The 13,383-nt window shown below is 38.9% G+C and overlaps 1 protein-coding gene and 1 long non-coding RNA gene across 3 annotated transcripts in view; one reads left to right on the top strand and one right to left on the bottom strand.

Annotated features, from left to right (window-relative positions):
* The window catches only part of LOC124300632 (calcium uniporter protein, mitochondrial), a 73,350-nt gene that overhangs the window by 21,714 nt on the left and 38,253 nt on the right, over positions 1-13,383 (bottom strand). The window lies entirely within an intron of this gene.
* On the top strand, positions 3,401-13,015 carry LOC124300758 (uncharacterized). The gene is made up of 2 exons (XR_006907326.1): positions 3,401-3,605; positions 12,759-13,015. It is a non-coding gene; the product is annotated as an uncharacterized LOC124300758 (long non-coding RNA).

The following is a 13,383-nucleotide window of genomic DNA, read 5'->3' as shown; positions in this document are numbered from 1 at the left end:
CAATTTCACTCTGCCAGCTCTCTGGGTGCAATTATGTTCACCCATTTCTTTCGGGCTCGTGTAAAAGTGAATTACTCGCCTGCGGGGTTGCTATTTAAAATATTTTTCCATATAAAATACCGTTTCCCGCAGAAAATTGAGAATTGTTTGTATTCAGCGGCAATTAAGCGATATTCAAATCCGACAGGTCAATAATATGCAAAATATGGAAACTGCAAATTTTTCTAGTAATCGAATCACGACAAGCAGCAGTTTTTGAAAATTTTCTCCCAAATATTGTTACGGGTATTATCGGAAAACAGAAACTTTGTATCGTCAAAATTACACCGCGAGTCACATTTAAGTCGATTATAAAGGATTCGACGCGATGTCATTTCATTTGAATTATACGATTTATAAGCGAATCGGATCCAGCGAAGCATTAACTCCCTGTGTCTATTACAATGTTCAGAAAAGTCGCGATGTCGACAAGACGAGAAAAAGCGTAACTATAATCTGGTCGACAAAATATCGTGCACTAAGTTACGCTGATTTCACGATGTATGTACATATATATATAAACACATATATATATATATTATATAGCTTCAAACGCCGCACCGTCATTGTCACGGTCCGAGTCTTGCAAGGGTTCGTACCTAACTCCGTTGATTTCTAATGGACAAATAACACTGATAATACACCATAAACGTTGCTATTATTGCACACACATCCACAAGCGGTTCGCCAGCCTTGTTCTGCTTGGGATATTCCCGCAGCCTTGACATACTACGTGTTTTACCTGGCAAAATATGGTATTATACCTGTGAGTACACACGTATAGGGCGCATACTCGCTTACATAAATTCGTGAAACGCATGAATTAAAACAATAGGACCCACGCGGAGAGCGGTGCAGAAATTGAGGGAAACGCGAGTGCCACATTTTTCTCCTTTTTATCGTCATCAAGCTCGTGCAAAATTTCTTGGTTAAGGCAACGTTTTGTTTGAAAATTATTATTCACGTTCCGTTTAATTAGCTCTTCGGTTAACCAAATTATAAACAGCTTGTTGTATTTTCACATATAAGCGTATAGAAGCGGTGAATAAAAGCTATAAGGGTAGTTTTGTTTCTCGGTTAATCACTGCAGCTTTTTTACCCTTTTTCGAACGTATTTGTTCTCGTTTTTACATCTCGAGAAATTTGGCATGCAGGTATATACCTATATATATATATACACCCGTGTCGAATGTATATATATATAGATGTTCGAAATAATTTGGCGAACTTTAAAGTTTCCCCCCCATTTTCACTCAACCAAATACGTATATTGTTGGGTAGAATTTAACTCGCCCGAGGGACTGAAACTCCAAAGTCTTTGATTGACGTTAACACAAGCCGTGAAAAATTAACCACGATGGAATTAAATATAAAGCGGTAAGGCAGCAATGTATAAATTATTCCATGTTGCATGTATTTACCGAAATTCAACCATCGGGGCGGTCTTGATAAATATTTATACATGACAGATATTAATCGGTAAATATGTGCGTACATTCGTGTAGCGTGGTTAAATCTACTCAATTATTATCAGTACTATTGGTTTTCATACAGTTCACTCACTGACTGTTTCCGTTTGTTCAAAGCAACCATAATTTTACAACTGTACAAATTTTCCTTCAAATAAAACACAGAGAAAAATCATAACAGTAGGTACTACATGGTTCAATGTTATTTGATTGGTGTTTGCAAAGATTTGCTGAAGCATTAATTTCGATCGATTTTGATAGGATGTACAAATGTACATGAAAACAAAAAGGAAAAAAAAAAAAAAAAAGAAGCGAAAAAAGAGAGAAGCAAAAAACGAATAACCAATAATTCTGGTCGGATATAATATAGCGGATCTACGTGCGGACAATACTTGCAATTAAGAGTCGGGGAGGAGATATCCGGTATACGCCGACTTCCGTTGTACGGATTATATTTTACGACCATTCAGGGAGCCAGGAATTAAGCCCGTACATATGAACATCGTGTAACAAGTGCAGGATCCGCAGTTGTTTGACTTCGTGAAGAAATTAACTTGCTGGTCAAATTCGATTTGTATTGATTTCACAGATTCGCGCGACGCAGTCGCTGCGTGGTCTGTATGAATTTGAATGAATTTTCAAAATCCATGGAATATTTCAATTCGGAATAATTCACGAATGGTTGTCTCTATTTTGAAAGTTTTATTTTATTTTTTTTGTAAATGATAATTCTCAGGGTAATAAGATACAACGTAAGTTAACAAGAATTAAAAATCTATATAATTCACCGTTGGGTATAAACGTTGTTGTAAATAATATTCGCAAATGTCAAATTTCACAAATTCAAAATTTTTCGTTTCAGCATTCATGCGTTTGTTAATATGATTCTAACAGAAATTTGAAAACTTTAACACAATTTTTACTAACAAGTATCCGTTTGTTTCTACTTTGTATAAAACTTAACGTTACAATACCGAGCGTTCTTTGACGTATTTACGGAGTTGAATGAACAGTTAATTATATTCATTCATTCATTCATTCATTCGTAATTCATTCACTCATTCTCCGAGGCTTACTCTTCATCTCAAAATACACTATCGCGAATTGTGTCATCGCGCTACAAAAACGAAACGCTGAATTTGCGTCACATTCGTAATGTCAATTATCATTTGCGGGTCAAGACTTGATATGGTGAACGTACAGAAACCGAACAGTCGTTCGAATTCTCACGGTTTTAAGCCTACGAATTTTTTCGCTTATATGCATTCTGTGTAAAAGTGTGTAAAAAAAATTCAAACCGCTCATCATACTCACAAAAACACAAATATAATTACGCATGACTGACACGAGCCACGTATGTATAATTTCCCACAAAATTTTCCCAACTCAAACCAAAATACCCCGATACCTGATACTCCCACACATTTTCCCGCCAAAATAATATACTCGCGCTCACGATTCGCTAGTAAAATTTTCACTTTCTACACGATATTATCGTGTGCCTAAATTCTTTCTTCCCTTTCAATTACCTCTCGACGACGACTAGCGACTATCCAAACGCGATAAGATCAGAAAATACCCACATAATAAAGGGTACGATTTTATGTTTGACGACATCTCGTCCGTTGGTTATATAAAACGTACGTTCAAAAAAGATCCAAATTTAGTTCCGCAAATCGAATGAAAGCGGGGCTAAACTTCGTTAAACGCGACTCGTTAGCGGGATCGTAATATCAACAAGCATCATCGGCGAACGATGATAAGTTACCCACACACAAACGTCTCGGCCTGCGGAATACACTTGACACGATGACGTCACGAAGTCAAGGTACACGCTCCTCCTCCATCAGCTTCAGGTTACAGACTAGAGTTAGTATATGCCGAGGTGGGCACTCGGTGAACTGCCGGGAACAAGTGTACTCGCGGTGTCGCTGCATGCATGTCCCTTTAATCTCTTTTCCGAGAGACGAGTGTCAAGTGTACTTCCATTTAATCTCGAGCTTAGCTCGAGTCGAGGAGAAGGTGCAGGGAAGTGAACACGGCTTTAAAACGACGGCAAAGTGCTCCTCGTGCGGAAGACCTGCGCTAATTGAACCCGTGAGTGTTTCCGAGTTTATCAATTACGATTATTGTTTCCGTTGTTGGTGCAGTCGACTTTGTAACGTGCCAGTCGGCACCGTCGTTCTTTTCTACCGCGGGCAACAAGCGAGCTTAGAGCTTTCCGTGTGTGCCCAAAGTTGAGCTTGCCGAAAGTTTTGCGTTGACGAAAGCGTCCCGTGTGTGATTTTAGCAGGGCTTCCAGCGACCGAAGTCACAAATAATAATTGCCGAAATAGTGGCATCTTAAACCAAACGAGAGTCCATTTTTTAATGATAAATATTTGGGTCACAAGAATGTAGTATACGCCGGTTTCAACTCAAAACGCCCAGCAAGGTCGGGACGGAAAATTCAAACGACTTGTAAATTATTTGTACGATAATTTGGCTAATTAGAGAAGACCCGTATTCTGTCTTTGAGCTCTTAAAACATTTCGTCTCTCTGCACGGCTATCATCATTTCTTGTCAAAGGTCCATTTCTACAGATTCCGTAAATTAACTTTTTTTTTTTTTTTTTTTTTTTTTTTTTACAGTGCCATAATTTTTGAACGAATAAACGAATTCGAGTAATTTTTCTCCTCAAAATATACGTATTTTTTCCTTCGTTTAGACGACCTCGAGTTAAGGAAGATCAATCGAAAATTGCCAGAGTTATCCAACGCGATGTAAAATGTCACGAGAAAAATTCAACCACGATTTCCGGGAATTGAATTATTTTCCTCTTGCCCATTTTTTCCCGACTATTCCTATTACAAAATTCCTAACTTTTTGCACAAGTTTCCTCAGCTGGTAAGCTCCTCGAAAAGATATATGAATTTTTCAATACAATGAATTTCTGAAATCTTCAGGTAGCTTATATATTTTATACTATAAATTATTTTCTTTATGTCCCTACATTGTTTCTTTTTGTGCAATACGTGTACGTATTACCAAGAAACAAGCGGGCATGGAAAGTATGAAAAATCCAGTGGCGAATAAGGCTGTATGAGCCTAAAAATAGTTGAATATTACAACAATAAACATGTATACTTATCTATACGCAATTAAACACGAGTTTGGACATACTTCTGTTTAAGTCATCTCATAACATCGTCAATTCATGCAAATTATTGCTCCTTCAACCCACGGATGTTGACTTGTTCTTGCAGTGAAAGTACGGTTTGTTTCTACTTCCTTTTTTCCAGACGTGAATCGTTTGCACGCCTACAGTTGTGTTAACGTCTTCCATTCTTTTGTTTCACTCTCGCGATATTTTTTTACGAGCAGAATGACAGAATATGGGTCTCCTCAAATTTGCCGAAGAATCATACGTATTTTTCAAATAAATTTTTTGAATTATTCGACATCGATAGATTTTGTGGGACACGTTGATGCCAAGAGTAAAATTTTTATTTTCTTCTTATCAGAGACATGTAAATAAAGGCAATTGGTTGAAAATAAAGGCAAATGGTAGCGAGTATGAAAAATAGTGGCAAATTAGTGTCATTGGTTGCAAACTGGAAGCCGCCCTGTTTCAGTTAGCTCATTTCGAAAACGTTCGTACGTTCATAAATACGCGTTTGATACATCTGTAAAATTAAAAAAGGCGGTATGAATATTTCGTCAGTCAACAATTTCGCGAGGTATGCCTAACGCGTGAATTTTGCAATTTGTAATATAATAAGACAGGTGATTCGATGAGCGCACATCGACCCGGTTCAAGGCTGCATCGTGATTCCCTCATCGCGAGTCCCTGTCGTGCAAGTTTTTTATTTTTTTTTTTAGTTTTCAATTATAATCCGCGCAACAGCATCATCATCGCGCATGCGAATCAACAGTGATTATGAACTTTTAGCTCCCTCCGATGCGATCGTGTAAACGAATAACATCGCGAATCAGAGGATATATTATTTGAGGGACCAGCTCGCTACGCATAACTTCGCGAAGTTAATTTCGTATAATAACATAATAACGCGAGACGCGTTGACGGTGTGGAATTAATTCGCCAAGTTTAATCACTGGACGAAATTTCCTCGAGGATTGAGAAACTTACGATATTGGGAATGAAATAATGACAGAACTAGCGATTATTAAGGCGAGAAATAATTCAAATTTGTTTCCGAGCCACGCATCGGCTCCGATATATATGCGTTTTGACTTTCGCCGGATGTAAATCATCCGCTGTTATAAGGTAATCCGGAGCACGGAACTCCTCGAGTAGTTTACTCTCGACCACTTCCGGTTACCGTGAACTCCGTGCGGCGAGTGGCTTTCGCACAATTTTTTTCTACCTTCCCCACGCCCTTTTCCCACAAGGGTAATTGACAGAGTTGTACCTACGATACGTGCAGCGCGACGCACGTATAATTTGTCTGGATCCACTATCTTTGCTCTGCAGCATTGGTACTCTGGTATATTCAATGATTTTTATCCGCCTATTCGCAAAGCGAATTGCAATGTATCATTTTCACCACTCTTTATACATCGATGCGTTTCTCTGCTGTTGCAACGCTGCAACGCGAATAGCAAATATACGTTCCTTTCGCAAGATGTCTCATCTTGTTAACTGTTGTAGGGACTACGCGATGTGGATGCGAAGGATGACGTAAGTTAAGTGGGTATGAAATATAGACTCTCGAAGAATGAAAGACGCGAATTCGATATAGAGTCAAATTTTGCACATCGAGTGGATAAATGATCAAAAATTGTAACATCGTTTTTCATACTTGGGTATATTTTGTCTGTAATTCTGAAAGATTTACAACGTGTAATGCAGCATTGCACGGAAATGATAATCTTGACCATTTTTACCCCGGTTATTTTTATCTGTTTTTATTAACGTATGAGATTTGTTGACTCGACCGGCCGACGTAGAAACCTGGCGGTGATTATTTGCAGACAGTTAGCTAATCCGCGGCTGAAGGATTTCTCGGAACGTTCAAATGTTTGATGTTCGCGATTAGGTGGGTGTGGATTTTACTCCCGTGATAAACACGCGGGTCCAAAACTGTTGGTAATTTACGATCTCTCCGAATTTCGCAAACTGTCGCTAATTTCTCCCTGCCACTAAGTTTTCAAATCTTCAAACAAAAACACAACTTATTTAAATCATACGTAACAATTTCGGCAAATTTTTGGTACAAATAGTAGCGTGTGTAAGTGATTCGAAAAGTTCCTCCCTCCCGCACGAAGTAAGAAGACCGTGTAACGAAATTCACAAGTTTCCCAAAGAAACTCGACGCGACGATAGGTTTATAAAATTGGGTAAAACGTATTACAGAATCTGAACTCCAATTTTACAGTCGGACGATAATTTCACATTTATATTAGTCATGTAATATAACCAAAAGATCGGAAAAAAAATTTCTCTCACAGTTTTCTTCAAGATCCCCGAAAGTCACGACGTTGCAGTACGAAAAGTCACAGAAATTGGAAAACCACAAGGCTGATTTTTCGAATACCGAACAACAGTGACACAATCTGCGCGAAAATTCTCTCCGACAACCTCCGACAATATCCTCTCGAGTCGATGATGCCGACGGGAGAAAAAGACAAGAAAAAACAAAAAGAGTAAAAATATCACCACGAGTCAAGATCGTTATAACGTCACCTAAAATTTGCGTTACAGCAATGTACGAGGCAAAGTTATACGCGTCGAGAGTTTTTTCAGCTCGCAATATTCCCGTGTCCTTATCACCTCGTTGAATCTTCTTCTCCTTACCAAGATTTCAGGCACGGCAGCAATCGCAGTTATAGTCAGTCAGAGCAACCGAGCGGCAACAGAACAGCCCAGAGCTCCGAAGCGTCAGGCAGATAATTTATATGTATATACGTATTATGTACATATGTACAAAGTTGCGCAATTCGTTTCCCCAATCCTCCTTAGAGGCAGACACCCGTTCGTCTGTATATGTATAGGTATATAATGCAGCGATGGTTATGCGATTGTACAACGTGAAAAAAAAGGGAGAAGAAAAAAAAAACACATTTGTTAAACAATGTAAAGATGCCACGCTTTTTACCTCTCGTCAATCGGTAAGGAAAAAGAAAATGAAAAATTCCATTTTGTTAGGGACGCGCTGCGGCCAAGACGATCTCATCGCTAACGAATAAATTCATCCTGCATATATATAGTTGATGCGTACGTCTGTATGATGCATGGGTTATGTTAACGTAACAACTTGATGAATTTCATTCAGGAAGTTTGCAGATTAGAGATAACGAGCAATGTATTATTCATCAAGTAGTACAAACGGATGTGATCGAAACATGATTCCGAAGTTTCAAGATACCGTATGCGATTTCAATAATTTCCAGCTCAGACTGGATAAACCAAGTTTCGCTTTTCCTGATCGATCGATACTGGATAGTTGCATTTTTTTTTTTTTTTTGTTTACCGGGTAAACAATCAACCGTCGTCAGATAAAATAAACGATTGCCAAAATTGTGGAAACGTGGACAAAAGTATATGCAAATCTTTATAAATGAATTGAGCAACTTTTTTTTTTGTTAAATCTATCTTTTACACCGTAGTTTCAAAAAGAAACCGATTAATAATTACAGCGTGAGTTAGATCTATATTTAGAATCGTCGGTAGTCGGTAACACAACATGTAGGTACATTCGGAGGTTACCTTTACTTACGCAACGGTGATACAATAAAAGCGTGAATAACAACGTCTGCTGAGATAAATCGAAATATATATGTATATGTATATTATACACAGTGTGCCTATATTATTATACACAAAGTTTTTGTGGGCTGCATGTCCGTGACGACGTTGTAAAGATTTAACTTGGTACCCACTGCAACTGATCATGTCCGAGGCGATGTTTCTTTCCCGTATTTCTCATTGCCTTTTCTCACTCGTTGCTTTTTCCTCCATTTTGTCCGTCGAGATCAGCTTTACGACCGTAACAACAGATATTCGTTTGGCCTTCATGGTCGCGAAGTCGCGGTTGCTGAACGCGGCAGCACAGATGACTACGTCTACCTAGAATAAATAATCTCGCAAACCTGACTATTAAACGCGTCAAATGTGTATGAAAACAGTTTAGTTATCGCATCGGCATAAGAACCCAGAGGTGAGAAGGATCTCTGGGTCACGTGAGCGCGAGCGTAAAACGCAAAGAGAACGTAATTCGCGACGGCATGGCAGGTAGGCAGGCTTCTTAATATTATTCGCATTGACTGTCCTTGGTTCTACATAACTTAATGACCATTCATCGCGAGTATTTTCACGCTCGGGAATTATCCTCATGTTTTCTTGAATTTCCCATTTCCTCTTCGTATCTAACGTGGCTGCACACGTCGCTCATTCGTAGGGGAGTTTTCCTTTTCGACGCTGAGAGAAATTTTTAGTTCCGGTTACCGCTCGGTCCTTGACTATTTTTATTTCTTACCACAATCGAAATATACAGTTCTAGGTAGAAAATGATAATTAGTTTTCTAGCTGTTACCGGAAAGTCTACTATCCGCTACTATTCTTTCTCATTACGATCACTGTTGCTAGATTTTCTTGCAACTGTTGCGAAAATTTAACGCTTGTGCAACAATAAATTGACGTTAAGCCTTATCTAACTAAAAAAGTACAATAAACCGAACAAACTGATTGTGCGTTCCAATTACCAAAAAATGATCGACAACAACGTAAAATAGTTAGGCGTACCTCGTTTTTCGAAATTCCAACAATATTCGAACAGTTTTTTTAACGATACCTATTTTACTGAATTTTTCTAGTTACTATAAAAAATAAAAAGAAGACGCCGTGGTTTTATAAGAGTCGAGTCAGCAAACGCGTGTGTGAAGGAAGTAGCGTTCGATAGTAATTTTTTTTTACCGTCCCCTTTGAATTGCTTCATCATCCGAATTTACTCAGGTGGAGTTTGTCGATTTTTCTATAACTCGGCTAGTTCTACGACAGATGTGCACTGGTAGGCATCGTTAAAGATCGAATCCAGGGCACCCGGTGCTGCGCATACGGAGTATGTACATTTCTTATTTTACTTCACTTTTCCCAAGTTTCTCCCCAGGACGTTCGCGTTATAATATGCATGGATATACAGTGTGTACCTACATCGGTAAAAAGCGAGACGGGTACGCCAGCTACCTTCTTTTATTTATAAAAAGTGCGTGCGAGTGCACACGGATCGATGCGATAGCGAGGAAAAAAGCCATCTCGCGAAGTTTTAGAATACTTCGTGCGAAAACATCAATTCTATATAGATATATATTACAGAGCGAAACGCCTGACATTTTCAGTAGACAAATTTTACGACTATAATAAGGTTCGACCCATTCATTCCTCGAAAAATTGAGCTGATCCAGGTTAGGAAATCAAAGTTGAAAGGGTTGCAAGGAATAGTAAGAAAAAAAAAAAAAAAAAAACTTCATCTACCTTCAAAAGCGTTTTAATATATATTTATATATATATATATATATTATTTAAATACAGGATGAACTCCGTCGATGATCAAATATCATGACACGTATGGGGAATAAGGTGTTCGGAAAGAAAAATAAAAGTATATTCCAACGGTTTTAAAGTAGAAATATACCATCGCAAAAAAACTAGAGTTATAAAGTTTCACAACAGCTGTACTGTATAAAAGTTTCCGGAAGACTTTCAAGACTTGAAAAGTACGTGCCCGATACAATACATTTTCGCGTGGTTTACGTCATACATGATTTGCCGTGGTTGTAGATACTTGTTCTTCGATACAGACGTTCGATGCTCCGGGAGTTGAATTCACCTTCGATCTTCGGTAATTAAGTCCAGATAAAAAAAAAAAACCAAGTCGACAAAAAGGCGCTGCTTTTTACGGAGTTGTATATTAAAATTAGAAAAAAAAACGTGAGAAAAAACGAGCACCGCCGTCAAGTTACCCACACATTCTAACATATTGCGTTGAAGGAAGATGAAAAAAAAAAATATATATATATATATATATTATATATGTTTGATAGGCAATGAGATGCGATATATTTCATCTATAAACCGACGTATCGTTTGTGATGAACGCACCGTTTACCTACGCTTATATGTTGCTTTTTTTTTCAAGACAACAAGGAGCAGTTTCATGTCTACTTTAGCGTCGCGTTAGGGTGTACCGCGTTTAGTACACACTCTTCAAACGAGTTACGATGTTGGTACTATTACGCTCCCCGAAGAAACGACGCGTTATTCCCGGTTCAAATTGACATCGTTTCAATTTTTACGACAAGCTTGTAACACCTTTGCACAGGTATGCTTACCGGGTATTGTCTACAGACATGTCAAATGTACGGATCCCCCGCTTTATAAACATAATGACCTACGTGAGGAGGGCTCTTACAGCGTCAGTTTTGCTATTTATCTGCCTAATTTTTTCCCCTCCAAATTGCTGCAGTTTCTTTCTCGCCGCCCGCAAACGGATATTTACGCAACGTACCGCAAGGGGTTGAAAATTATCAGTTTCCCTTGCAGGGAATGCTGCAGGAGACTCTTGGGAGCATGAGAGACACACCCATCTATGTATAGGTATACATTCGGCTGCAGAGCGCATGAGGGGGCAGATATGCGTCATTATTTAGGGTAATGGCCTTATTGTTAGTACCACAGGCACGGAAGCAAACACGGCGAGAAAGTGATCACTCAATAACTTGATGAATTATTGTTACTACTACTACTACTACTATTATTATTATTATTATTATTATTCTGTTTTTCAAGTAATCAATATTTTCTATTCCCTGCTTCTCTAATTGACCTCCTTTGTCAAATTTTAACAGTCCATAATTTGTCCGATCAGCCGTGAAGATCTCATTTATTATTGTCTCAGTAAATTAGCTACCAATTTCAGACAAAAGGCCAGCGTCAGGCATAATTTCTTTCAGTCTTTTTTTTTTTTGTGACTTCTTCATTATTCTTAACTACCTGTTGATTATTATTATTATGAATTTTTCTTTCCATATCGCGATTCGAGACTGAAAGCCAATACCGAAGCGGGTGATTTACAAGCTCTCAGCTCTTTCCGGATCGGGGTATAAAGCACAGGTCGTTGAAAGTGGAAGCGATCGGATACGGCATCCGCGTGACCATTTGTGGCTACGGTGGTGAGACCGCCACAGCCTTGAGGTCATTATGGTGTACCGTGACCGCGAGAACTTTCGCTGATAATGAAATTGAAGTTTAAGTCCGCGTAGACAAGGAGTGAAAAAGAAACTGCGAAGCAAAACTCGTCGTGCGAAATCGATACTTGATCATAGCACATGATAATAAGCAAACTCAGCCGCGGAGGTCGTCGTTTCACTATTTACCCCGACGACTCGACCAGCGAGAAACTAGATACTCGGGGAGAAATTACTGTTAATATTACTGTTATTATTGTTATTATTTATCGTAAAGAAATTTACGCAAGTTGAGAAAATCTTGTTAATCCGAACTAACCCTGCCAACGTATAAGGTTTAAGTGGAAATTTGCAACTCAGGGAAATGCATCTGTGCACTTACGGCTAATAGTTTTACTTACGTGAAACCGTCCCTACGGACTGCACTTTAATTCCGCACGAACGCAAAGCAGTTACTCTGGCTTGTGAAAATTGCTTTGGGTAGTACAGACCCGGCGAGAATTACGCAATATATAGAAGTCTTGGGGAAGTGGGAAAAGCTCATTTTACCAGAAAGAAACGTGCAGCGATCCATCGCATGAAAATTCAATCCTCTAGCACCCTTCTTCTTCATGTTTCATTATTTTATAGAATATGTATTTATTCCTTCTTCAAATTACGCTTCGTTTGTGAAAAGTTTCTCAACCGTGTTGAACGGGACTATAATCTGAATATTTTTCAACCGGATGAGAGCATCAGACGACTTTGATAAATCGGGAAAGTATATATAAGTTTTGCAGTAACGTTGCAATCATTGAAGAAAATCATTGAGGCGTTGAAGAAAATTTGTCACTCGTACGAACCAAGGATCGATCAACTGGTACAAGTTGTTTTATAATCTGAACAAGCATAAAATGATCCGGTTTTTATTAGGGAAGAGTGGAATTTTTTTGTGAAACTCACATAGTGTTATTGGAAGCAAAATGCGGTTGAACAAAATTACCCCAGGGTCTTCCCCCACGTATCAACCTGTAACAAAGTTAGTCAGCAACTAATTAATATAATTACCAATTGCATGTTCGCAGTGCGCCTAGAGAGGGAGGCAGCAGCCGCCATGACCATCGAGGAGGGTCTTCTTCGACATCGTTACGAGAACAGCAACAGCAGCAGAAGTTATTGAAGCGAACAAAAAGTTTGGCCGTAATATCCGAGGAGAACAGAGCAAATACCCGGCCGAGCAATTACTACAGACTTGGCGAGCCTGCATTGTCGGAGGCATTCAGGAGGCAGCAGCTCATACCAAGAGCTAAGCTCATCAATCGGCATTCCCTGAAGGATAGGTGAGTGAGGACGCGATTCTAATCAAAGACGTTAACCAAGCGGATGTATAAATTCCTGGATAAAATGTCACGGCTGCTCAGCGAAGACGTTCGTTGCTTCGTTCGTCGTTCATCATTATTTACACACCGAGAAAAATTTCATCTGTTATAGTAACTAGAAAAATTCAGTAAAACAGGTATCGTTGAAAACACTGTTTAAATATTGTTGGGGTTACGAAAAACGAGGCACGCGTAACCATTTTGCTTTTGTGGTGAAATGAAATTCGCGGGGATGAAGATGCGAGTGGAATTATCTCGAAGTAGCGATTAGGGCAAACCTGACCCTGGTCGTTATGCGGTCAGTTTCGAACTTTGAAAGTATAGATAATTG

The sequence above is a fragment of the Neodiprion virginianus genome, chromosome 1 (assembly GCF_021901495.1).
Source record: "Neodiprion virginianus isolate iyNeoVirg1 chromosome 1, iyNeoVirg1.1, whole genome shotgun sequence".
NCBI lineage: Eukaryota > Metazoa > Arthropoda > Insecta > Hymenoptera > Diprionidae > Neodiprion > Neodiprion virginianus.
Note: the sequence above shows the minus strand (reverse complement) of the source record. Positions and strands in the feature narration are given on the sequence as shown.